General features: G+C 43.2%; 1 long non-coding RNA gene and 6 pseudogenes across 1 annotated transcript; all 7 read left to right on the forward strand.

Annotated features, from left to right (window-relative positions):
• The first annotated feature begins 1,065 nt into the window (after positions 1-1,065).
• On the forward strand, positions 1,066-9,748 carry LOC123162720 (uncharacterized). The gene is made up of 2 exons (XR_006481442.1): positions 1,066-5,270; positions 6,344-9,748. It is a non-coding gene; the product is annotated as an uncharacterized lncRNA (long non-coding RNA).
• On the forward strand, positions 1,379-1,480 carry LOC123163430 (uncharacterized; annotated as a pseudogene).
• On the forward strand, positions 1,557-1,656 carry LOC123163426 (uncharacterized; annotated as a pseudogene).
• Positions 3,502-3,600, forward strand: LOC123163420 (uncharacterized; annotated as a pseudogene).
• On the forward strand, positions 3,739-3,838 carry LOC123163423 (uncharacterized; annotated as a pseudogene).
• Positions 9,749-12,339: 2,591 nt separating the features above from the next.
• Positions 12,340-18,080, forward strand: LOC123162719 (myosin-11-like; annotated as a pseudogene).
• Positions 18,081-19,797: 1,717 nt separating this feature from the next.
• LOC123163431 (uncharacterized) lies at positions 19,798-19,899 on the forward strand (annotated as a pseudogene).
• Positions 19,900-19,935: the final 36 nt, after the last annotated feature.

The raw sequence follows: 19,935 nt of genomic DNA on the forward strand, positions 1-19,935 counted from the left end.
ATGATTAGGAACATTTTTTTTACCTAATTCATGAGAAAATCAATTCACTTCAACATGTGTTCATTTTCTATCAAAAAACTTATTTTTCAAAAACATTAGGAAAAAAATTGAGCTGTAATAGGGATCCGGCTTGCCTGCTCCCTTTCCATACTCCCATCCGTGCTCCCACTTCATCCTACGGCTGTTTTTTTTTTCCTTTTCTTTTTTAATCTAATCATCTCCCCCCTGATTTTAAGAGGGTGGGGCCGGGCTTTATTTTGTTCCAATCAAAACAAGTCACGTACACGGGAGCATGGATGGGCACACACCGAGGGAGCAGGCAAGTCTCGTCCCTGTAATAGGGGGTATCTATTTTTTTTAAGGGAGAAGTATTAGTTTTCCCCCTAAAATTCTCCTCCTTGATGGTTCCATATCCCCCGAACTCTAAAACCAAATTAGTTATACCCTAAACATTTAAAAAATTGATAAAAATGTCACACTAGGTGATTTTGAGGTGAATTCAAAGTGGTTTTCGCCCCAATGATGCTGATGGGGCCTTTTTCCCTCGATAATCGTCGCTGAAGCCACTTCTTCTTTTCCATCTTTCCACCGCTGCGTTGCCCTTGCCAAGGCAGCTGCTGCCTCCCGGACCCGGATGATTATGGATAAGAGTTTTTTTCAGCGGCGATTAAGGGCATGTACAATGGTGCTAACTTAGGAGTGTCACGTAGGATAGATGATGAAGTGGAGGAGAGAGAACTTATAAGAAAAGGCTTGTCTTCTCTTATTTAAGAGAAGACAAGAGGTGATCTCTTAGCACAATATGTCTCACCACATTTTTAGGAATTGCTAGTTATTGAAGATAAGGCTAAGAGATGACCCATTATAGACAAAATTTGTTGTCATCTCTAAATCACATGCAAGACTTAAGATAAAACTATTTTATCAACCGTTGTACATGCCCTAAGTTGGCAGCGCCGGCAGTCTTTGAGATATTTGTATGTTTCATTTTGAGGGGGCCGAATTGTTTCTTTGTAAGCCGAAAAGGAGAAGAAGAGAACGAAAGAAAGAAAACGGGGGAAATCACTCCGGCCTTCTTACACAGCGAGGCCCAGCCCAGTTACCATTCAGCTTTGTCCCTTTATATGCCCCCTCCCCTCCAAACCCTAAATCCTCAGCCCTCACTCGTCTCCAGCCGTAATCCCCCCCTCCATGCGAAATCACACCAGCCATTAGCCATCTGACCTCGAATCCCCCATGGTTCTTCGATCCATCTCCTTCTCCCTGCATTTCTCAGCTTCTTCTCTTTCTGCTTCAATGCCTTCTTCGCTTTCCTTCCTTTGGTGTTGCTGGGTCTTCATTTGTAAAAGAGGACTAGGGTTTCGCCGCGCCAGCAGAGTTGGCAGATGACGACAAGCAAGACAGGGACTCTGCAGCGCCCCCGATTTCATATCGCGGGTCGCGAATGATGCATCCGTCTATGGGAAATCTCCGATGCTATCCGCGCCATCTTTGTTTCTGCATAAGTTGGGTGGAGTGTTTCGCCTCGTGAACAGAAAAAATCAGCATAATTTTTTTTAGCATATGACGATAAGCAAGACAGGGACTCTGCAGCGCTCCTGATTTCAAATCGGGGGCGCGGATGATGCATCCGTCTAGGGGAATCTCCGATGCTATTTTCACTTCACTTGCTTGTTCTTGCATTTTTGGTTTGCCCTTTTGTTGTTTTGATTTAGCTGCCTGTAGCAGCGTTCAATACAGTATGACCATTTCACAATGAATTCCTTTTAACTTGGCACCTCGTTGTTGCACTGAACTGCCAGCCTGATGATTATCCTTGAGAACGGAGATCTGAATCCATTTCTCCGTTGAAGCCCGCTTGGTCGCCGTGCTTGACCTGTCATGGCGTTTGTTTCTTGGCTGGGTTTCTCTCAGGAGTAAATTGCAAAACCCCCAACATGCAAGATGCATGCATGCATGCATCTCGCGCACACACACACACATACATACGCACGAAGCAGGCTGAATGGGCTCCGGGAATGGATGTGTAGAAGCAAAAGTTATGAAGGCTTTGGCAGATCGGGTGAATGCCCCCACTAGATTCATGGTATACTTGTTTAAGTAGTGTTTGGTATCAGTTTGAGGCTGCCCACCTTTAATGCCTGGTGGTTTGCTGTAGACATCATCATGCGAATATTTATTTGGATCTGAACATAACTTATGTGTGAATTGTAGTGCTTATGTTTGGACATCGCAAGATTAGAAGAAACCAGAACCAAGGCCTGAGTGCTTAAGGAGTATTTGTATATCAAATATGGAACCTCTGGCTAGCCTGATGATTACATTACCTTTGGATAAAGAATAAAGTTCTGAGATCTCATCTCCGTTGAAGCTTGCCTAGCTTAGGCTGCTGTGGTGGATCCTACTCCCTCCTTCCATAAATAATGTAGCAATTTACTCTTAGGAGTAAATTGGAACATACATGCACAACACACACATATGTATATATATATATATATATATATATATATATATATATATATATATATATATATGTATCTCTGATCTTCCACCAACTTGGCTGGCTGGGCTCCGGTGAGTGTATGAAGCCACAAAAAGTATGAAGGCTTTGCAAATCAATAGTTCTTGGTTCTGTAAAATTATTCTAGTTGAGTTGTTTGGACTCTGCATTAGCTAATCTCAAATGCACAGCTTCTTTTAAATTGTTGCTTTTTCCTTGTTTCATATTGATGTTTGCAGTTAGATATATTGTCTTTGACATTGGAGCATTATGATCTAGCTGCCTGTTAATTTAAATGCACTTCCCTGTTGAAGCCTGCTTGGCCACTCTGGTGCATTGGCAATACCAAGGTTTTATAGGAATTGAGATGCATGTCATCTCACTTCACATGATTTTCCTAAACTATGAACCAAAGGAGGCCTTAAATTCCTTTGACCCAGCTGGCTGATCAAAAGAATGCTCTCCATGTGTTTATATAGCGTTTTCCAACTCTGATTGCTTAACTGCCATTTGGCTGTACTTTTGGAGGGTCAGTAGGGTGTTTCTGCAGTGCCCTGAAGTTTCTATTCTTGTGATCTTTTCTGCCAACTGAATATTGTTGCTCTCATTGGTATGTGCACCTTGAGATTATCTTGTATATGTCTCAGAGGTGGTTGCTGGTTTCTTGTGTTAATTTCTTCTGTAGTACTTCCTTCTGCCTGCATTTTTCATTGACTACAGTTTAAGCATTTTGGAATGGAAAATGCTTAGTCTTGAGGCATTTTGTTGTTGAGGTATGTGGTTGACCGAACTGCCAGCCTGGTGATTAGCCTAAGAACTGAAGAATGAAGATCTGAATCTAATTCTCCATCGAAGCCTGCTTGGCCGCTGTGCTTGTTGCCTTTCTTTCTTGGCGGGGTTTCTATGGGAATCTCTGATGCTATTCTCACTTAACTCCTGCACCATCTTTGCTTTGTTTCTGCATCAATTGGGTGGAGTGTTTCGCCTTGTGAACAAAAAAATTAGCATATGATGATAAGCAAGACAGGGACTCTGCAGCGGCTCCGGCTCAGATCAGGGCCGCGAATGATGCATTCGTCTAGGGGAATCTCTGATGCTAATCTAAATTCACAGAATCTTCAGTCTTTGCCTGAATGGACATGAATACCACTGGTGTTTGCTATTTGTAGCTGTTTTTGTATGGATTTTAATCTGACGTTTGCTAAATTTGTGTTGCAACAAATCCGGTACAAACATAATTAGCAAATGACGGTAAGCAAGACAGGGACTCTGCAGTGCTCCCGATTTCAGATTGGGGCCGCGAATGATGCATCCGTCTAGGGGAATCTCTGATGCTAATTTCCTTTTAGCTTTTTTCTCCTTGCATTTTTTATCTTGATTTAGGTGCTATTAACTGTGGTAAATACAGTGTGAGCATTTTCACAATGAATTCTTTTAGCCGTAGGCACTTCCTTGTTCAGATAAGTGGGGTGCACTGAACTGCCAGCCTGATGATTATCCTCGAGAATGGAGATCTGAATCCACTTCTCCGTGGAAGCCCGCTTGGCCGCTGTGCTTGTTGAATATCCTGGTTTCTTGGCTGGGTTCCTCCAGGAGTAAAATGCAAAACCCCCAAAGTGCACCCATCCATTGATGCATCTCTCTCACACACACACACATGTACGCATGAAGCAGGCCAAATGGGCTCCGGGAGTGGATGTGTAGAAGCAAAAGTTATGAAGGCTTTGGCAGATCAGATGAATGTCCCCACTAGATTCATGGTATGCTTGGAGAAGTACTAGATGTTAGTTTGAGGCTGCCCACCTTCAATGGTTTAATGCCCTGGTGTTTTGCTGTAGAAATCATCGTGCCAATATTTGTTGGGTTCTGAACATAACTTACCTTCAATGGTTTAATGCCCTGGTGTTTTGCTGTAGAAATCATTATGGCAATATTTGTTGGGTTCTGAACATAACTTGTGTGTGAATTGTAGTACTTATGTTTGGGCATAGCAAGATTAGCAGATATGGGAATCAAGGCCAGAATATGTAATAGTGTCTGTTTATCAAATATGGAACCTTGTGTGCTTGGCCAGCCTGATGATTACACCTGTTCATAAAGAATGAAGTTCTAAGGTCTGAATGCTCTTCTCAGTTCCGTTGAAGCTCGCCTAGCTTAGGTTGCTGTGGTGGATCCTACTCCCTCCTTCCCAAAATAATGTACTCCCTCCGTCCACAAATATAAGATGTTCTAACTTTTTGCTGAATTGGAACATGCATGCACACATGCATATATATATATATATTATCTTCCACCAACCTGGCTAGCTGGGCTCCGATGAGAGTGCTTGGAGACACAAAAAGTATGAAGGCTTGCTAATGCATAGAATTCTTGGTTTTGTATTATTCTTGGCTTTGCTAATACATAGAATTCTTGCACAACTTCTTTGAAATAGTTGCTTTTTTCTCGTTTCACGTTGATGTTTGCATATATCTATTGGCTTTGTCATTGGAGCATTCCGATCTAGCTGCCTATGATTACCATAGTGTGCATTGTACTAAGAATGGAGATCTAAATGCACTTCCTTGTTGAAGCCTGCTTGACCACTCTGGTACATTGACAATTCCAGGTTTTTGTAGGGTTCTGCTAGAGATGCTCTTAACCTGCTGTTGCTGTTGCTGCTACCTCCAGCACTGGTGTTACTTTGGACGTCTAGGGGGGAGTGGGGGTGGGCGGTCCGGCTGGAGATGCTCTTAATTTCCTTTGACTGAGCTGGCTAAGTGGACTCCAGGTAATAAATATGTTGAAACAAGAAGTATGAATGAAGGCTTGTCTCATCAAAAGAATGCTCCTATATGTTTCTATAGCGTTTTGCAACTCTGATTGCCTAATGATCATTAGGTCTTTTTGGAGGGTCATTAGGTGTTTCTGCAGTGCCCTTAAATATCTATTCTTGTGATCTTTTCTGGCAACTGAATATTGTTGCTCTCATTGGTTTGTGCATGTTGAGATTTCCTTGTGAACGTCTGCACATGGTTGCTGATTTCCTGTGTTAATTTCTTCTGCAGTAGTTCTGCCTGGTTTTTCATTGAAAAGTTCTTAGTCGGAGGTATTTGTTGTTTTGTTGTTGATTGAGGTAGGTGGTTCAGTGAATCCCACTTGGCCGCTGTGCTTGATTGATCCCTTCCCCCTCCTTTGTTTCTTGGCTGGGTTTCTCTTGGGAGTAACCCCCCCCCCCCCCCCCCCCCCCCACACACACACACACACACACACATGTACGCAAAAGCAGGCTAAATGAGCTCTGGGAATGGATGTGTAGTAGCAAAAGCTAAAAGGCTTTGGCAGATTGGATGAATGCCCCCCACTAGATTCATGGTATGCCCCCCACCATATTAGTTCGAGGCTGCCCCCCTTACATGGTTTAGTGCCAGGTGTTCTGCTGTAGAAATCATGATTGAAAGATTTGACTGGATCAGAATGTAACTTCTGTGTGAATTGTAGTACTTGGACTCAAGCAAGATTAGCAGATATGACAATCAAGGCCAGAATATCTGATAGTATTTGTTTCTCAGTTCCGTTGAAGCTCATGTAGCTTAGGCCGCTGCGGTGATGGATCCTACTCCTTCTGTTCGTAAATAATGTAGCAATTTGCTCTTAGGAGTAAATTGGAACATGTATGCACACTCTGGGCTCCCGTGACGGTGTTTGGAGATACAAAAAGTTTGATGGCTTTTGGCAAATGCACAGAATGCTCAGTTCTGTAATAGTATTATTCTAGTTGAGAACGTTGTTTGGGCTCTGTATTAGTTTTCTCAAATGCACCACTTTGATTTTTCTTTTCTTGTCTTGTGTTGATGTTTGCAGTTAATATATTTGCTTTGTCCTTTGAGCATTCTGGTCTAGCTGCCTGATGATTACCACTAAGAATGGAGATCTGAATGCACTTCCCTGTTGAAGCTCGCTTGGCCGCTTTGGTGGATTGGCAATTCCAAGGGGTTTTTGGGGTCCGTTGGAGTTGCTCTTAACCTGCTGCTGCTGCTGCTGCTGCTTCTTCTACTACTACTATACTACTACCATCACTTCAGTTCCTTGCATGCTTGGAACTACTCAACCCTCCTAAACTCTTAATTGCCTTTGACCGAGCTGGTTAAGTGGACTCCAGGGAATAAGTATGTTGATGCAAGAAGTACGAATGAAGGCTTGGCTGATCAAAAGAGTGCTCCTGTATGTTTTTATAGCGTTTTGCAACTCTGTTTGCTTAATTGGTCATTAGGGTGTTTTTGGATTAGGGTGTTTCTGCAAAGCTCTATTATTCCGATCTTTCTGGCAACTGAATGTTGTTCCTTTTTCTGTTTGGTATTGTCTTTTTTGGTTTGTGCACCTTGAAATTTCCTTGTACCTCAGACATATTTGCTGATTTCGTGTGTGTTTCCTCCGCCTGGTCTTAGTCTGAGGCACTTGTTGTTGGGTGTTGTTGGGTGGGGGTTGTCAAATGAATTGCGAACCTGATGATTAGCCTAAAAATGGAGATGTGAATCCATGTCTCTGTCGCTTCGCCTCGTGCTTGGTTCATCCCATCCTTTGTTTCTTGCCTGGGTTTCTCAGTAGTAAATTGCAAAAACCCCAACATGCATGCATGCACACATGTACGCACAAAAAGTTTTGGCAGATCGTTCAATGCCCCCACTAGATTCATGTTATGCTTGTTTAAGGAGCATTTTAGCTTAGTTTGTGGCTGCCTGCTTTGCTTCCATGGTTTATTGCTTGATGTCTTGCTGTAGAAATCATCATGGAGATATTTGTTGGGTTCTGAACAGTTGCTGCCCTCCTTGCATGCTTTAGTGCCTGTATTTTGCTGTGGTTATCATGGAAAGATTTGTTTGGATCTGAATTTTATGTTTGGGTTTGTCCTTGGCCAGCCTTATGATTACCTATGCATAAAGAATGGAGATCTGAGTGCCTTTCGAAGCACACCTAGCTCATGCTGCTGTGGTGGATCCTACCCCCTCCATTCCTAAATAATGTAGCAGATTGGATATGCACAAAGCAAATGGGCTCTGAGAATGTGTGTGTAGAATGGGCTAAATGGCCAGCCTGATAAAGGCCAGAATACCTAGGCTTTCTCAGCTCCTTTGTACCTCAGCGGAGCTTAGGCTGCCGTGGTGGATCCTACTCCCTCCATTCCTAAATAATGTAGCAACTTGCTTTCAGGGAGTAATTTGGAACGTGTATGCACACACTCTCTCTATATATATCAGGGGGCGGGGGTCAGTAAACTGCCAGCCTGACGATTAACCTAAGAATGGAGATCTGAATCCATTTCTCCTGTTGAAGCCTGCTTGGCTTTGATTCATCCCATCCATTGTTTCTTCGCTGGGTTTCTCTCAGGAGTAAGTTGAAACCCCAACATGCACACATATACGTACAAGGCAGGCTAAATGGGCTCCGGGAATGGATGCGTAGACTGTAGAAGCAAATGTTATGAAGGCTTTGCAGATCGATTAATGCCCCCACTAGATTTGTTTAGCATCATGGAAATATTTGTTGGTTTCTGTAGTCGCTGCAAACTCTTCTCACAGTTAAGACATAACTTCTGTGTGTATTAAAAGTACTTTCCTTTGGACATTAGCAGGATTAGCAGATACGAGAATCAAGTTAATAATATCTGTATAGTACTGTGTTTGTGTATCTAATAAGGTTAGTCATAGTGGGGAGTAACTTGCTGTTATGCATATGACACTAGTTTATGTTACTGCCTTCATAGACTATGGGTAGTATCATGCAAGCCTTTATTTGTTTAGATGACTCATTTTGCCTTTGGGTGTGTTATGTTATGGTGACATATTATGTTACCACAAACACCTCTCATTAACTACTTGCCACATAAGCAAACTTGTCTTGGGGAGCGTTATGTTACTATCTTAGTTAGTCCCACTATGGCCAGCCCAAGGAACAATATGTGCATGGCCAGCCTGGTGATTAACCTTTGCACAAAAAATTAAGGCTGCTCCGTTGAAGCTTAGCTTGGCTTTGCCTGCTGTGGTGGATCCTACTTCCAAGCATTTTTCTCTTAGGAATAAATTGGATCATGCAACTCAGATCAGACATGTACATACATCTCAGATCAGACATCTCAGATCAGACACCAGCCTTGTACATACATATATTGATATGTACATACATCTCAGATCAGACACCAGCCTTGTTAGGCGGGCTCTGGTAAATGCACAGAATGCCCAGGTCCGTGACAATCCTAGTTGATGAAGTTGTTTGGACTATCAACTTATCTCAAACACACAACTTGGAAATAGTTGCTATGTTCTCGTTTTATGTTGAGATTTGCAGTTGAAAATATTGGCTTTGTCATTCGAGCATTCTGATCTAGCTGCCTGATGATTTCCATTGTGTGCACTAAGAATGCCAAGCCTGTGGAAGTCTGCTTGGCCACTCTGGTGGATTGGCTCTACTATTAGCTTGCTCTGCCTGCTGCTGGGTAACTACTACCCTTTTTATCCATTTCGATGACAAGTATTTCGTGACGGAGGGAGTACATTGTACCACTACTGCCACTCACCACCAACACCATCGGCTCTTATATTTCTTTACGGAGGGAGTACTTCTCAAATCTTTCTGAACTCTTCTGCCGAGCTGGCTAAGTGGACTCCAGGGAAGAAATATGCTGAAGCAAGAAGTATGAAGGCTTGCAGATTGAAAGAATGCTCCAACTTGCCATCCGCCAATGCTTTAACATTTTTTTGCAACTCTGCTGCTGAATGGTCATTGGTCTTTCTGCTATGTTGATTTACTCCCTATTGTATTTCTATGTGTTGTTTTGGCAAAATTGATTGCTGGATGTTCATTGGTCCTTTTGGGGCGTGATTTATGTTTTTTTTTGGTTATCTTCTTGAGCAAGCGAATATTGGTGCTCTTGCAGTTGTCACTGTCGTGTTTTTTGCCTGTGTTGCTGTGTGTGCTCGATGAGATATCCTTTTGTACCTCTACCAAACATTGTTGCTGACTACTTATGTTAATTCATTGTGTTTTTAAAGTGTGTATTTTTCAGGCATTAGATGGTTCGCCATATGGGACGAGGGTGGTCTGAAAGCAAATAACAATGTGAAGTTGTTGTGTCGTGGTATAAAAACCAGAGAATTTTACTCCAGTAAATTTTTAGGCTGGTTTTGTATTTGATTCTTTGTAAATGTGATGTACAGTCTTGGCTTATAATGTACTTTGGTTTTAAATACATACTATGGATTTAGATACATACCTCCTACTTTTGTAGATGGGTTTTCACAAATTAGCTATGATCTATGTGATCAAATTTCATATGAACAGATTGGTATGCAAGGTGGAACTGGAAGCTTCGGTGCTCTGAATTTTGCAAGCATTTATAATAGGGACTGGTTGGGTGCTGAATTCCCAATTTCGGTCAGGCGATTGTTCTTCACCCTTGATCTCTGATCTAATGGCTGCAAAGTCGTCTTCAACCTCCCGATGCATCTTCTTCCAACAGCCCATGGACCACTAGTTGAACTGCTGACCACCACTGCCTGCGGCTGGTGGTGCTACCGAGCTGCCTTGCTGCCCCGCCCTCCCCGAAACCTCCTCCCATTGCTGTGATGTTGTCGTCCCCGCCATCCCTCTAGGCCTGGGCATCGCCATTTTTTTTCTCGCAAACCTTTGGCTCCGCATTGCTGTCGCCCCCCACAATCGCCCTGCTGCCTCCCCCACCCTAAGATAGATGATGGAGTAGCCTGCCAAGTGAGATTCTTCCTCCCCTCTCGGTTGTTTTTTCGTTCAACCAAAAATTGATTGACCCCAAATTCGAAGTCAGGCGATTGACATGTAGCTACTGTCATTCTAGTCCCAAAATGAAGCTCATTATTTCTCCAAATACCCAAGCCTCTATTTCAGGCAAAGATTTTGCTCGAAGGTTTAGCCACTTGTGTGAAAATGATGTATGGTGAATACCGCATGTACACGTGCTATTTGTTTGGTACCTGGTGGTGGTGTACAACTGCTTTGTAGATTTAAGGTTTCGTTTCAAATTTTTTGAACTGGTGTGGCGTTCGGTTTGGTTGGTTTAGCGTTTTTTCATTCAGTGTGTGGCAGGGTGGTGTGCTTATTTTTCTTGTATGGGTCATCTCAATCAGTTTGTGTCTCTGTTTTTGAACGTCCAGTCGCTTTCGGTTGTTTGGACGTGAGTGTTAAAATTGTTAAAACTAATTAACCCCAGCAGTTAGTTAGGGGAATCCCCGCATTCCCGCACCATGCGTGCGGTTGCCACTTTGGCAACTGCCCAACGGTTGCTCGTCTCCTCCCGATCGACGCTTTTTGCAACGGACGTTTCTCTTGGATGCATCCTTCTCGATTGTATATATATGTAAACATGATCAATAAAGATTACACTTGAATCATTTTGCTTTGTCTCTCGTTCTACTCTAAACACGTTATCAGCACGCTCGTAACCGAGAGCACTAGGCCTCAAAACTTGCTGCATGGCCGCACCTCGCGCCCTCGTCGCCGGCCGTGGCCACATTCTCCCGCGCCGTGGCCGTTCCTGGCCGCGTCAGCGCCGCTCCCCGGCCTCCGCGTGCCGCTCGCGCTAGGCCGTGGCCGGCTCCGCCCGGCCACGCCGTGCCTTGCGCCATCGTCGTCTGACCGCGTCGGCCGCGCTCACGCGCCCGTCCGCACTGCCGGACTTGCGCCTTCCGCGCCGCGCCCCAGACCACGGCCTCCGCGCTGCGAAGCGCCCCCGCGCCCGGCTGCCCGGCTGCGCGCCCTCCTGCCCATGGCCGCTGCCCGGCCGCGCCGCGCTCCCGCGCTCAGCCGCGGCCCCTAGCTTCGTGCCCGTGGCGTTCGCAGAACACGTTGACGCCAGTGCGGGCTGGAGCAGGCTCGCGGAGAGGCTTTACGGCCGCACCATGGCCGCCATCGACTGCTGCGCCGGGACTTGAGCACCATCCAGCCGGACGACGTTGTCATAATCGACGACGATGACGAAACCGCGGCGCTGCCGTCTCCAACCCCTGCGGTTGTGGAAGCTGAAGCCAGCGATGTGGTTGTCGACGCGGACACTGCCGGCCGTCGTGCCTGCCGTCCCCGACGCCCGCCACTCCTCCGCCTGCGCCACGCTCCGGCGCCCGCCGTCATCTTATCGGCCTTCTCCTAACGAATGCCGGGAAATTAGTGAAATGTTCAACACATTTCTGCCTCAAATCCACATACTCAAAGATCTGAACCATGCGTTCAGAAGATTTGCAACACATTGCAAATAACCTGCCAGATTCATTTACTGACTCTAAAGGTGTTATACAGTCCTACAATCTTGTAAAAGTACGCCTGAAAGAGTGGAGGTACCAGCAAAATCTACTCCACTCCCCGTTCAAAGGAACAGGGGGAGATGTATGGCAGAAATATATCAGGATTCAGCTTCTCGCAAGTAAGGATATCAAGGCCTGTGAATCAGTAAATGCAAGTCAACTTCACGTTGAGAGACACCTAATGGGTAGTATACACCCAATGGACGGGAAACCTCCACCAACCCAGGTCATAGTGCACACAATGACCGGGACATCGGAGTACTCGACTCAATCGCATTGGGAAATCGCGAGCAGTCACCATGGGTAATGATATTTCCATCAACTATATATTGATATATAGATTCTGGAGAATCATATAACCGGAAGTCTACAAATTGTCGACATACATTTCTCAACTAGATTGCAAAAACCTTTCGAATGATTCAGATTCAAAGACCATGGCCATGGCAAAGTGTGAACAACACTCGGACTGAGCTCAAGCAAAGGGTATAATCTAGGTAGAAATGATCTTTCTCAATAATGGCAATAACTGTGGTAAATACAGTGTGAGCATTTTCACAATGAATTCTTTTAGCCGTAGGCACTTCCTTGTTCAGATAAGTGGGGTGCACTGAACTGCCAGCCTGATGATTATCCTCGAGAATGGAGATCTGAATCCACTTCTCCGTGGAAGCCCGCTTGGCCGCTGTGCTTGTTGAATATCCTGGTTTCTTGGCTGGGTTCCTCCAGGAGTAAAATGCAAAACCCCCAAAGTGCACCCATCCATTGATGCATCTCTCTCACACACACACACATGTACGCATGAAGCAGGCCAAATGGGCTCCGGGAGTGGATGTGTAGAAGCAAAAGTTATGAAGGCTTTGGCAGATCAGATGAATGTCCCCACTAGATTCATGGTATGCTTGGAGAAGTACTAGATGTTAGTTTGAGGCTGCCCACCTTCAATGGTTTAATGCCCTGGTGTTTTGCTGTAGAAATCATCGTGCCAATATTTGTTGGGTTCTGAACATAACTTACCTTCAATGGTTTAATGCCCTGGTGTTTTGCTGTAGAAATCATTATGGCAATATTTGTTGGGTTCTGAACATAACTTGTGTGTGAATTGTAGTACTTATGTTGGGCATAGCAAGATTAGCAGATATGGGAATCAAGGCCAGAATATGTAATAGTGTCTGTTTATCAAATATGGAACCTTGTGTGCTTGGCCAGCCTGATGATTACACCTGTTCATAAAGAATGAAGTTCTAAGGTCTGAATGCTCTTCTCAGTTCCGTTGAAGCTCGCCTAGCTTAGGTTGCTGTGGTGGATCCTACTCCCTCCTTCCCAAAATAATGTACTCCCTCCGTCCACAAATATAAGATGTTCTAACTTTTTGCTGAATTGGAACATGCATGCACACATGCATATATATATATATATTATCTTCCACCAACCTGGCTAGCTGGGCTCCGATGAGAGTGCTTGGAGACACAAAAAGTATGAAGGCTTGCTAATGCATAGAATTCTTGGTTTTGTATTATTCTTGGCTTTGCTAATACATAGAATTCTTGCACAACTTCTTTGAAATAGTTGCTTTTTTCTCGTTTCACGTTGATGTTTGCATATATCTATTGGCTTTGTCATTGGAGCATTCCGATCTAGCTGCCTATGATTACCATAGTGTGCATTGTACTAAGAATGGAGATCTAAATGCACTTCCTTGTTGAAGCCTGCTTGACCACTCTGGTACATTGACAATTCCAGGTTTTTGTAGGGTTCTGCTAGAGATGCTCTTAACCTGCTGTTGCTGTTGCTGCTACCTCCAGCACTGGTGTTACTTTGGACGTCTAGGGGGGAGTGGGGGTGGGCGGTCCGGCTGGAGATGCTCTTAATTTCCTTTGACTGAGCTGGCTAAGTGGACTCCAGGTAATAAATATGTTGAAACAAGAAGTATGAATGAAGGCTTGTCTCATCAAAAGAATGCTCCTATATGTTTCTATAGCGTTTTGCAACTCTGATTGCCTAATGATCATTAGGTCTTTTTGGAGGGTCATTAGGTGTTTCTGCAGTGCCCTTAAATATCTATTCTTGTGATCTTTTCTGGCAACTGAATATTGTTGCTCTCATTGGTTTGTGCATGTTGAGATTTCCTTGTGAACGTCTGCACATGGTTGCTGATTTCCTGTGTTAATTTCTTCTGCAGTAGTTCTGCCTGGTTTTTCATTGAAAAGTTCTTAGTCGGAGGTATTTGTTGTTTTGTTGTTGATTGAGGTAGGTGGTTCAGTGAATCCCACTTGGCCGCTGTGCTTGATTGATCCCTTCCCCCTCCTTTGTTTCTTGGGTGGGTTTCTCTTGGGAGTAACCCCCCCCCCCCCCCACACACACACACACACACATGTACGCAAAAGCAGGCTAAATGAGCTCTGGGAATGGATGTGTAGTAGCAAAAGCTAAAAGGCTTTGGCAGATTGGATGAATGCCCCCCACTAGATTCATGGTATGCCCCCCACCATATTAGTTCGAGGCTGCCCCCCTTACATGGTTTAGTGCCAGGTGTTCTGCTGTAGAAATCATGATTGAAAGATTTGACTGGATCAGAATGTAACTTCTGTGTGAATTGTAGTACTTGGACTCAAGCAAGATTAGCAGATATGACAATCAAGGCCAGAATATCTGATAGTATTTGTTTCTCAGTTCCGTTGAAGCTCATGTAGCTTAGGCCGCTGCGGTGATGGATCCTACTCCTTCTGTTCGTAAATAATGTAGCAATTTGCTCTTAGGAGTAAATTGGAACATGTATGCACACTCTGGGCTCCCGTGACGGTGTTTGGAGATACAAAAAGTTTGATGGCTTTTGGCAAATGCACAGAATGCTCAGTTCTGTAATAGTATTATTCTAGTTGAGAACGTTGTTTGGGCTCTGTATTAGTTTTCTCAAATGCACCACTTTGATTTTTCTTTTCTTGTCTTGTGTTGATGTTTGCAGTTAATATATTTGCTTTGTCCTTTGAGCATTCTGGTCTAGCTGCCTGATGATTACCACTAAGAATGGAGATCTATTAATTAGGTGCATAGCCCAGCATTTGGGATTTGCTGGGAATCGGCCAGTTGCTGCTTGTATTATATACAAGTGCCTTCTTCATTGGAGATCATTTGAAGTAGAGCGGACAAGTGTTTTTGATCGGATTATTCAGACCATTGGACATGCAATTGAGGTTCTAACCATGAGATTCAACCTTACTATCAATTTATCATTATCTACAGTAATGCTGAACTACTATTTTCTGTGTTTTATAGACACAGGACAATAACGAAGTCTTAGCATATTGGCTCTCAAATGCTTCAACGCTGTTGCTTTTGCTTCAGCGGACGCTGAAAGCGAGTGGATCAACAGGAATGGCTCCACAGCGTCGACGGTCGTCCTCTGCTACTCTTTTTGGAAGGATGACACAGGTACACAAGTTTTGCTTCTTTAACAGAAGCTTCATAATAGTTACTGAGTGATTCTGTTTTTCTCTTTCCAGAGCTTCAGAGGGACTCCACAAGGTGTAAATCTTGCTCTAATAAATGGAAGCATGGTTAGTGGAGTAGAGACACTGAGACAAGTGGAAGCCAAGTATCCCGCTTTACTGTTTAAACAGCAACTTACGGCATATGTAGAGAAGATATATGGAATGATCCGGGATAATTTGAAGAAAGAGATCTCTCCTTTGCTTGGATTGTGCATTCAGGTGCCTATACTTTCTAAGTTCAGAGAATGATAGTCATTTTACTAGCTTGACTTTTATTTGTGGAATAACAAATATGGGTACATTATTTCTGCTTAATTGGCATCATATTTGCTATTGTCGTCATCAATTCAGGCCCCAAGAACATCAAGAGCAAGCATGATGAAAGGATCTTCTCGTTCAAACACAAATACAGCTGCACAGCAAGCTTTGATTGCTCACTGGCAAGGGATTGTGAAAAGCCTCGGAAATTTCTTGAACATACTTAAAGTGAACAATGTTAGTTTGTTGTTTCCTTTTATTTCATGCATAACTAGGGCAATATCTTCAGCAGTTGTAAATTGTAATACCATCACTCATAATTATGTGTATGTTTATTTAACATGATTAAAGATGTATCTAATAAAATCCTACTTGTTTGTATCACTGCACCAGGTTCCTCCATTCTTGGTGCGGAAAGTATTCACTCAGATATTCTCCTTCATCAATGTACAGCTATTTAACAGGTAAAATATATTTACGTAATAATGAACTACACCTATTTGATTGCCTGTAAACACCAGAATTGGTTGACTGAGCTTCATATGATTATTATCTATCTTCAGTCTTCTATTAAGAAGGGAGTGCTGCTCATTCAGTAACGGCGAGTACGTAAAAGCAGGATTAGCTGAACTTGAGCATTGGTGCTATAGAGCTACTGACGAGGTAAGTAAATAAGGGGCAGTAGAGCTATGGTAGCATCTATTTTTCTGAATGGGTTTTAGTCCTGCATATTGTTCTAGACCATATAGCTGTGCCTAAATCCTGTTATGTTATTTACAGTGATCAACAGCAAAACGAAGTACAAATAAGATATTTTTGTCATGTTCATTACCCCAAGAAGTTTCTGAGTTGATTAATAGTTGTAAAAAAGCTGCCTCAAATATTGATTTCTCATCTAGTGTTTTTTTAGAGATAAACTCATCTAGTGTTTTCGTACTTGCAGTATGCAGGTTCAGCCTGGGATGAGCTTAAACATATTAGACAAGCTATTGGTTTCCTGGTATGACTTTTCATGTGCTCTTAGAACATGACTTCCACAAATATTTGTTCGGTAGAATAAGTATCTAGGCTATTGCTGATAAGATATGAGAAAATGATTGCAACATGACTCTGGAGTTTGGACTGGAACACCCCTTTGATTTTCTCTCACACACACCAAAATGCGTGTAATATTGTGTTAGAAGAATGGACACCCTTTTAGTTATTATTTTTCCTTTAAAAGTTTTCCTACCGAGAAAAAACCACAAGCCGGAATTTCGACTTTGGGGACATACTGCGGACCTCAACACTTGAGATACAAGAATTGATACAAATAATTGCAGTACTGCGCATTTGCCAAATTGCATGCACATGTCTCTCACATATATCATTTTTCCAGGTGATTCATCAAAAGCCAAAGAAACGTTGGATGAAATAAGTCATGACCTCTGTCCAGTAAGTGGAGAAATACATTAAGTCTTTCATTACGTCCCTTTGTTTGAAAAGTTGGATTTCCTTGGAATTTTATAACAACCCTGAGTATCCTGTTCAGGTACTTAGTATACAACAGCTATACAGGATCAGTACTATGTACTGGGATGACAAGTACGGAACACATAGCGTGTCCCCAGAGGTATGTTTCACAGTATTCATACTTGTGCTCCATCTAACCTGATAAGAATTGATCACAGATGATTTTTTAAAATTAGGTCATATCAAACATGAGAGTATTGATGACAGAAGACTCCAACAATCCTGTAAGCAATTCGTTTCTACTGGATGATGACTCAAGGTTGCTACCTCTCTACTCCTATCAGTTGCATATACTATGACAACTCATCTCAAATGCCTCCTACTTAACCTTTCTGCACTTTGAAATGCAGCATACCGTTCTCCGTCGATGACATATCCAAATCAATGCAGCAGATTGACATATCTGACATCGAACCGCCCCCACTCATCCGGGAGAACTCGGGCTTTGTATTCTTGTTGCCGCCCCCTGAATAAAGCGTGTGTTGGCCAGAACGAAGCCTAAGGCATGGGATGCACTGGCCCGGACGGATAATTGGGCAGTCTATGCAGATTGAGTTTTCCTATTTACCAGTGACCAGTGAAATGCAACACCTGGCATCCTTGTCTGAACTTTGGTGTTCTTTCCTGGTAGAAGCTAGGAAGTTGATGGCAGATGTGCATTACCTGAGCTCACCTCAAAAGTAGTTTCACCTCAGTGCCACAGATTCTTTATTTTGTTGCTCTACTCATTTCCTTCCATTTATTCTTCTTAAGAACAAAGTGGTGACAATAGTTCCATTCGGCTAGACAGAAAGTTTTAGCAGATTCAGCTGAGATTCGTTCATTCCGTAGACCCTTGTGTAGTTTTAGAGCACTTTTGAGGTGAGTTTGCAAGAGCGGTGTAATAGGAAACATTTTCCCTTTGCTATTCAGTCATACACATTATGTGCAACCTTTGTACTAATCCCTGTGTATAGCAGTATACAAAATTGATCTGCAGCTAATGATTCTTTGCTGTGTGAATTTTAGAGCTCATCTGCTGGTTCGGTGACAGACATTGGTCTGTCGTAGATTGTTTTCTGTGTCACTTTCGTTTGATCACGTCTTCATTTTCCCCGTAGGATGTGTGAACTGTGACTTGTTATATCTTCTTGTGCTAGAAGCCTTAACTCAAGACTACCTTTGGTAATCCAGATTTTTTGTACATTGTTCGCCCCAAGAGAAGTCATTTTTTATTAACTTTTTTTTACATTCTTGATGTCTTGAGTAGCTCTTGATATCGTGTTGTTGCAAAGTCAGGTGTAATTGATATTGTCATGATATTAATATATTACCTTTTTTGAGAAAAAAAACGCAATGACACACACATACACAAATGATTAGGAACATTTTTTTTACCTAATTCATGAGAAAATCAATTCACTTCAACATGTGTTCATTTTCTATCAAAAAAACTTATTTTTCAAAAACATTAGGAAAAAAATTGAGCTGTAATAGGGATCCGGCTTGCCTGCTCCCTTTCCATACTCCCATCCGTGCTCCCACTTCATCCTACGGCTGTTTTTTTTTTCCTTTTCTTTTTTAATCTAATCATCTCCCCCTGATTTTAAGAGGGTGGGGCCGGGCTTTATTTTGTTCCAATCAAAACAAGTCACGTACACGGGAGCATGGATGGGCACACACCGAGGGAGCAGGCAAGTCTCGTCCCTGTAATAGGGGGTATCTATTTTTTTTAAGGGAGAAGTATTAGTTTTCCCCCTAAAATTCTCCTCCTTGATGGTTCCATATCCCCCGAACTCTAAAACCAAATTAGTTATACCCTAAACATTTAAAAATTGATAAAAATGTCACACTAGGTGATTTTGAGGTGAATTCAAAGTGGTTTTCGCCCCAATGATGCTGATGGGGCCTTTTTCCCTCGATAATCGTCGCTGAAGCCACTTCTTCTTTTCCATCTTTCCACCGCTGCGTTGCCCTTGCCAAGGCAGCTGCTGCCTCCCGGACCCGGATGATTATGGATAAGAGTTTTTTTCAGCGGCGATTAAGGGCATGTACAATGGTGCTAACTTAGGAGTGTCACGTAGGATAGATGATGAAGTGGAGGAGAGAGAACTTATAAGAAAAGGCTTGTCTTCTCTTATTTAAGAGAAGACAAGAGGTGATCTCTTAGCACAATATGTCTCACCACATTTTTAGGAATTGCTAGTTATTGAAGATAAGGCTAAGAGATGACCCATTATAGACAAAATTTGTTGTCATCTCTAAATCACATGCAAGACTTAAGATAAAACTATTTTATCAACCGTTGTACATGCCCTAAGTTGGCAGCGCCGGCAGTCTTTGAGATATTTGTATGTTTCATTTTGAGGGGGCCGAATTGTTTCTTTGTAAGCCGAAAAGGAGAAGAAGAGAACGAAAGAAAGAAAACGGGGGAAATCACTCCGGCCTTCTTACACAGCGAGGCCCAGCCCAGTTACCATTCAGCTTTGTCCCTTTATATGCCCCCTCCCCTCCAAACCCTAAATCCTCAGCCCTCACTCGTCTCCAGCCGTAATCCCCCCCTCCATGCGAAATCACACCAGCCATTAGCCATCTGACCTCGAATCCCCCATGGTTCTTCGATCCATCTCCTTCTCCCTGCATTTCTCAGCTTCTTCTCTTTCTGCTTCAATGCCTTCTTCGCTTTCCTTCCTTTGGTGTTGCTGGGTCTTCATTTGTAAAAGAGGACTAGGGTTTCGCCGCGCCAGCAGAGTTGGCAGATGACGACAAGCAAGACAGGGACTCTGCAGCGCCCCCGATTTCATATCGCGGGTCGCGAATGATGCATCCGTCTATGGGAAATCTCCGATGCTATCCGCGCCATCTTTGTTTCTGCATAAGTTGGGTGGAG

The sequence above is a fragment of the Triticum aestivum genome, chromosome 7B (genome assembly GCF_018294505.1).
Source record: "Triticum aestivum cultivar Chinese Spring chromosome 7B, IWGSC CS RefSeq v2.1, whole genome shotgun sequence".
NCBI classification, from domain to species: Eukaryota; Viridiplantae; Streptophyta; class Magnoliopsida; order Poales; family Poaceae; genus Triticum; species Triticum aestivum.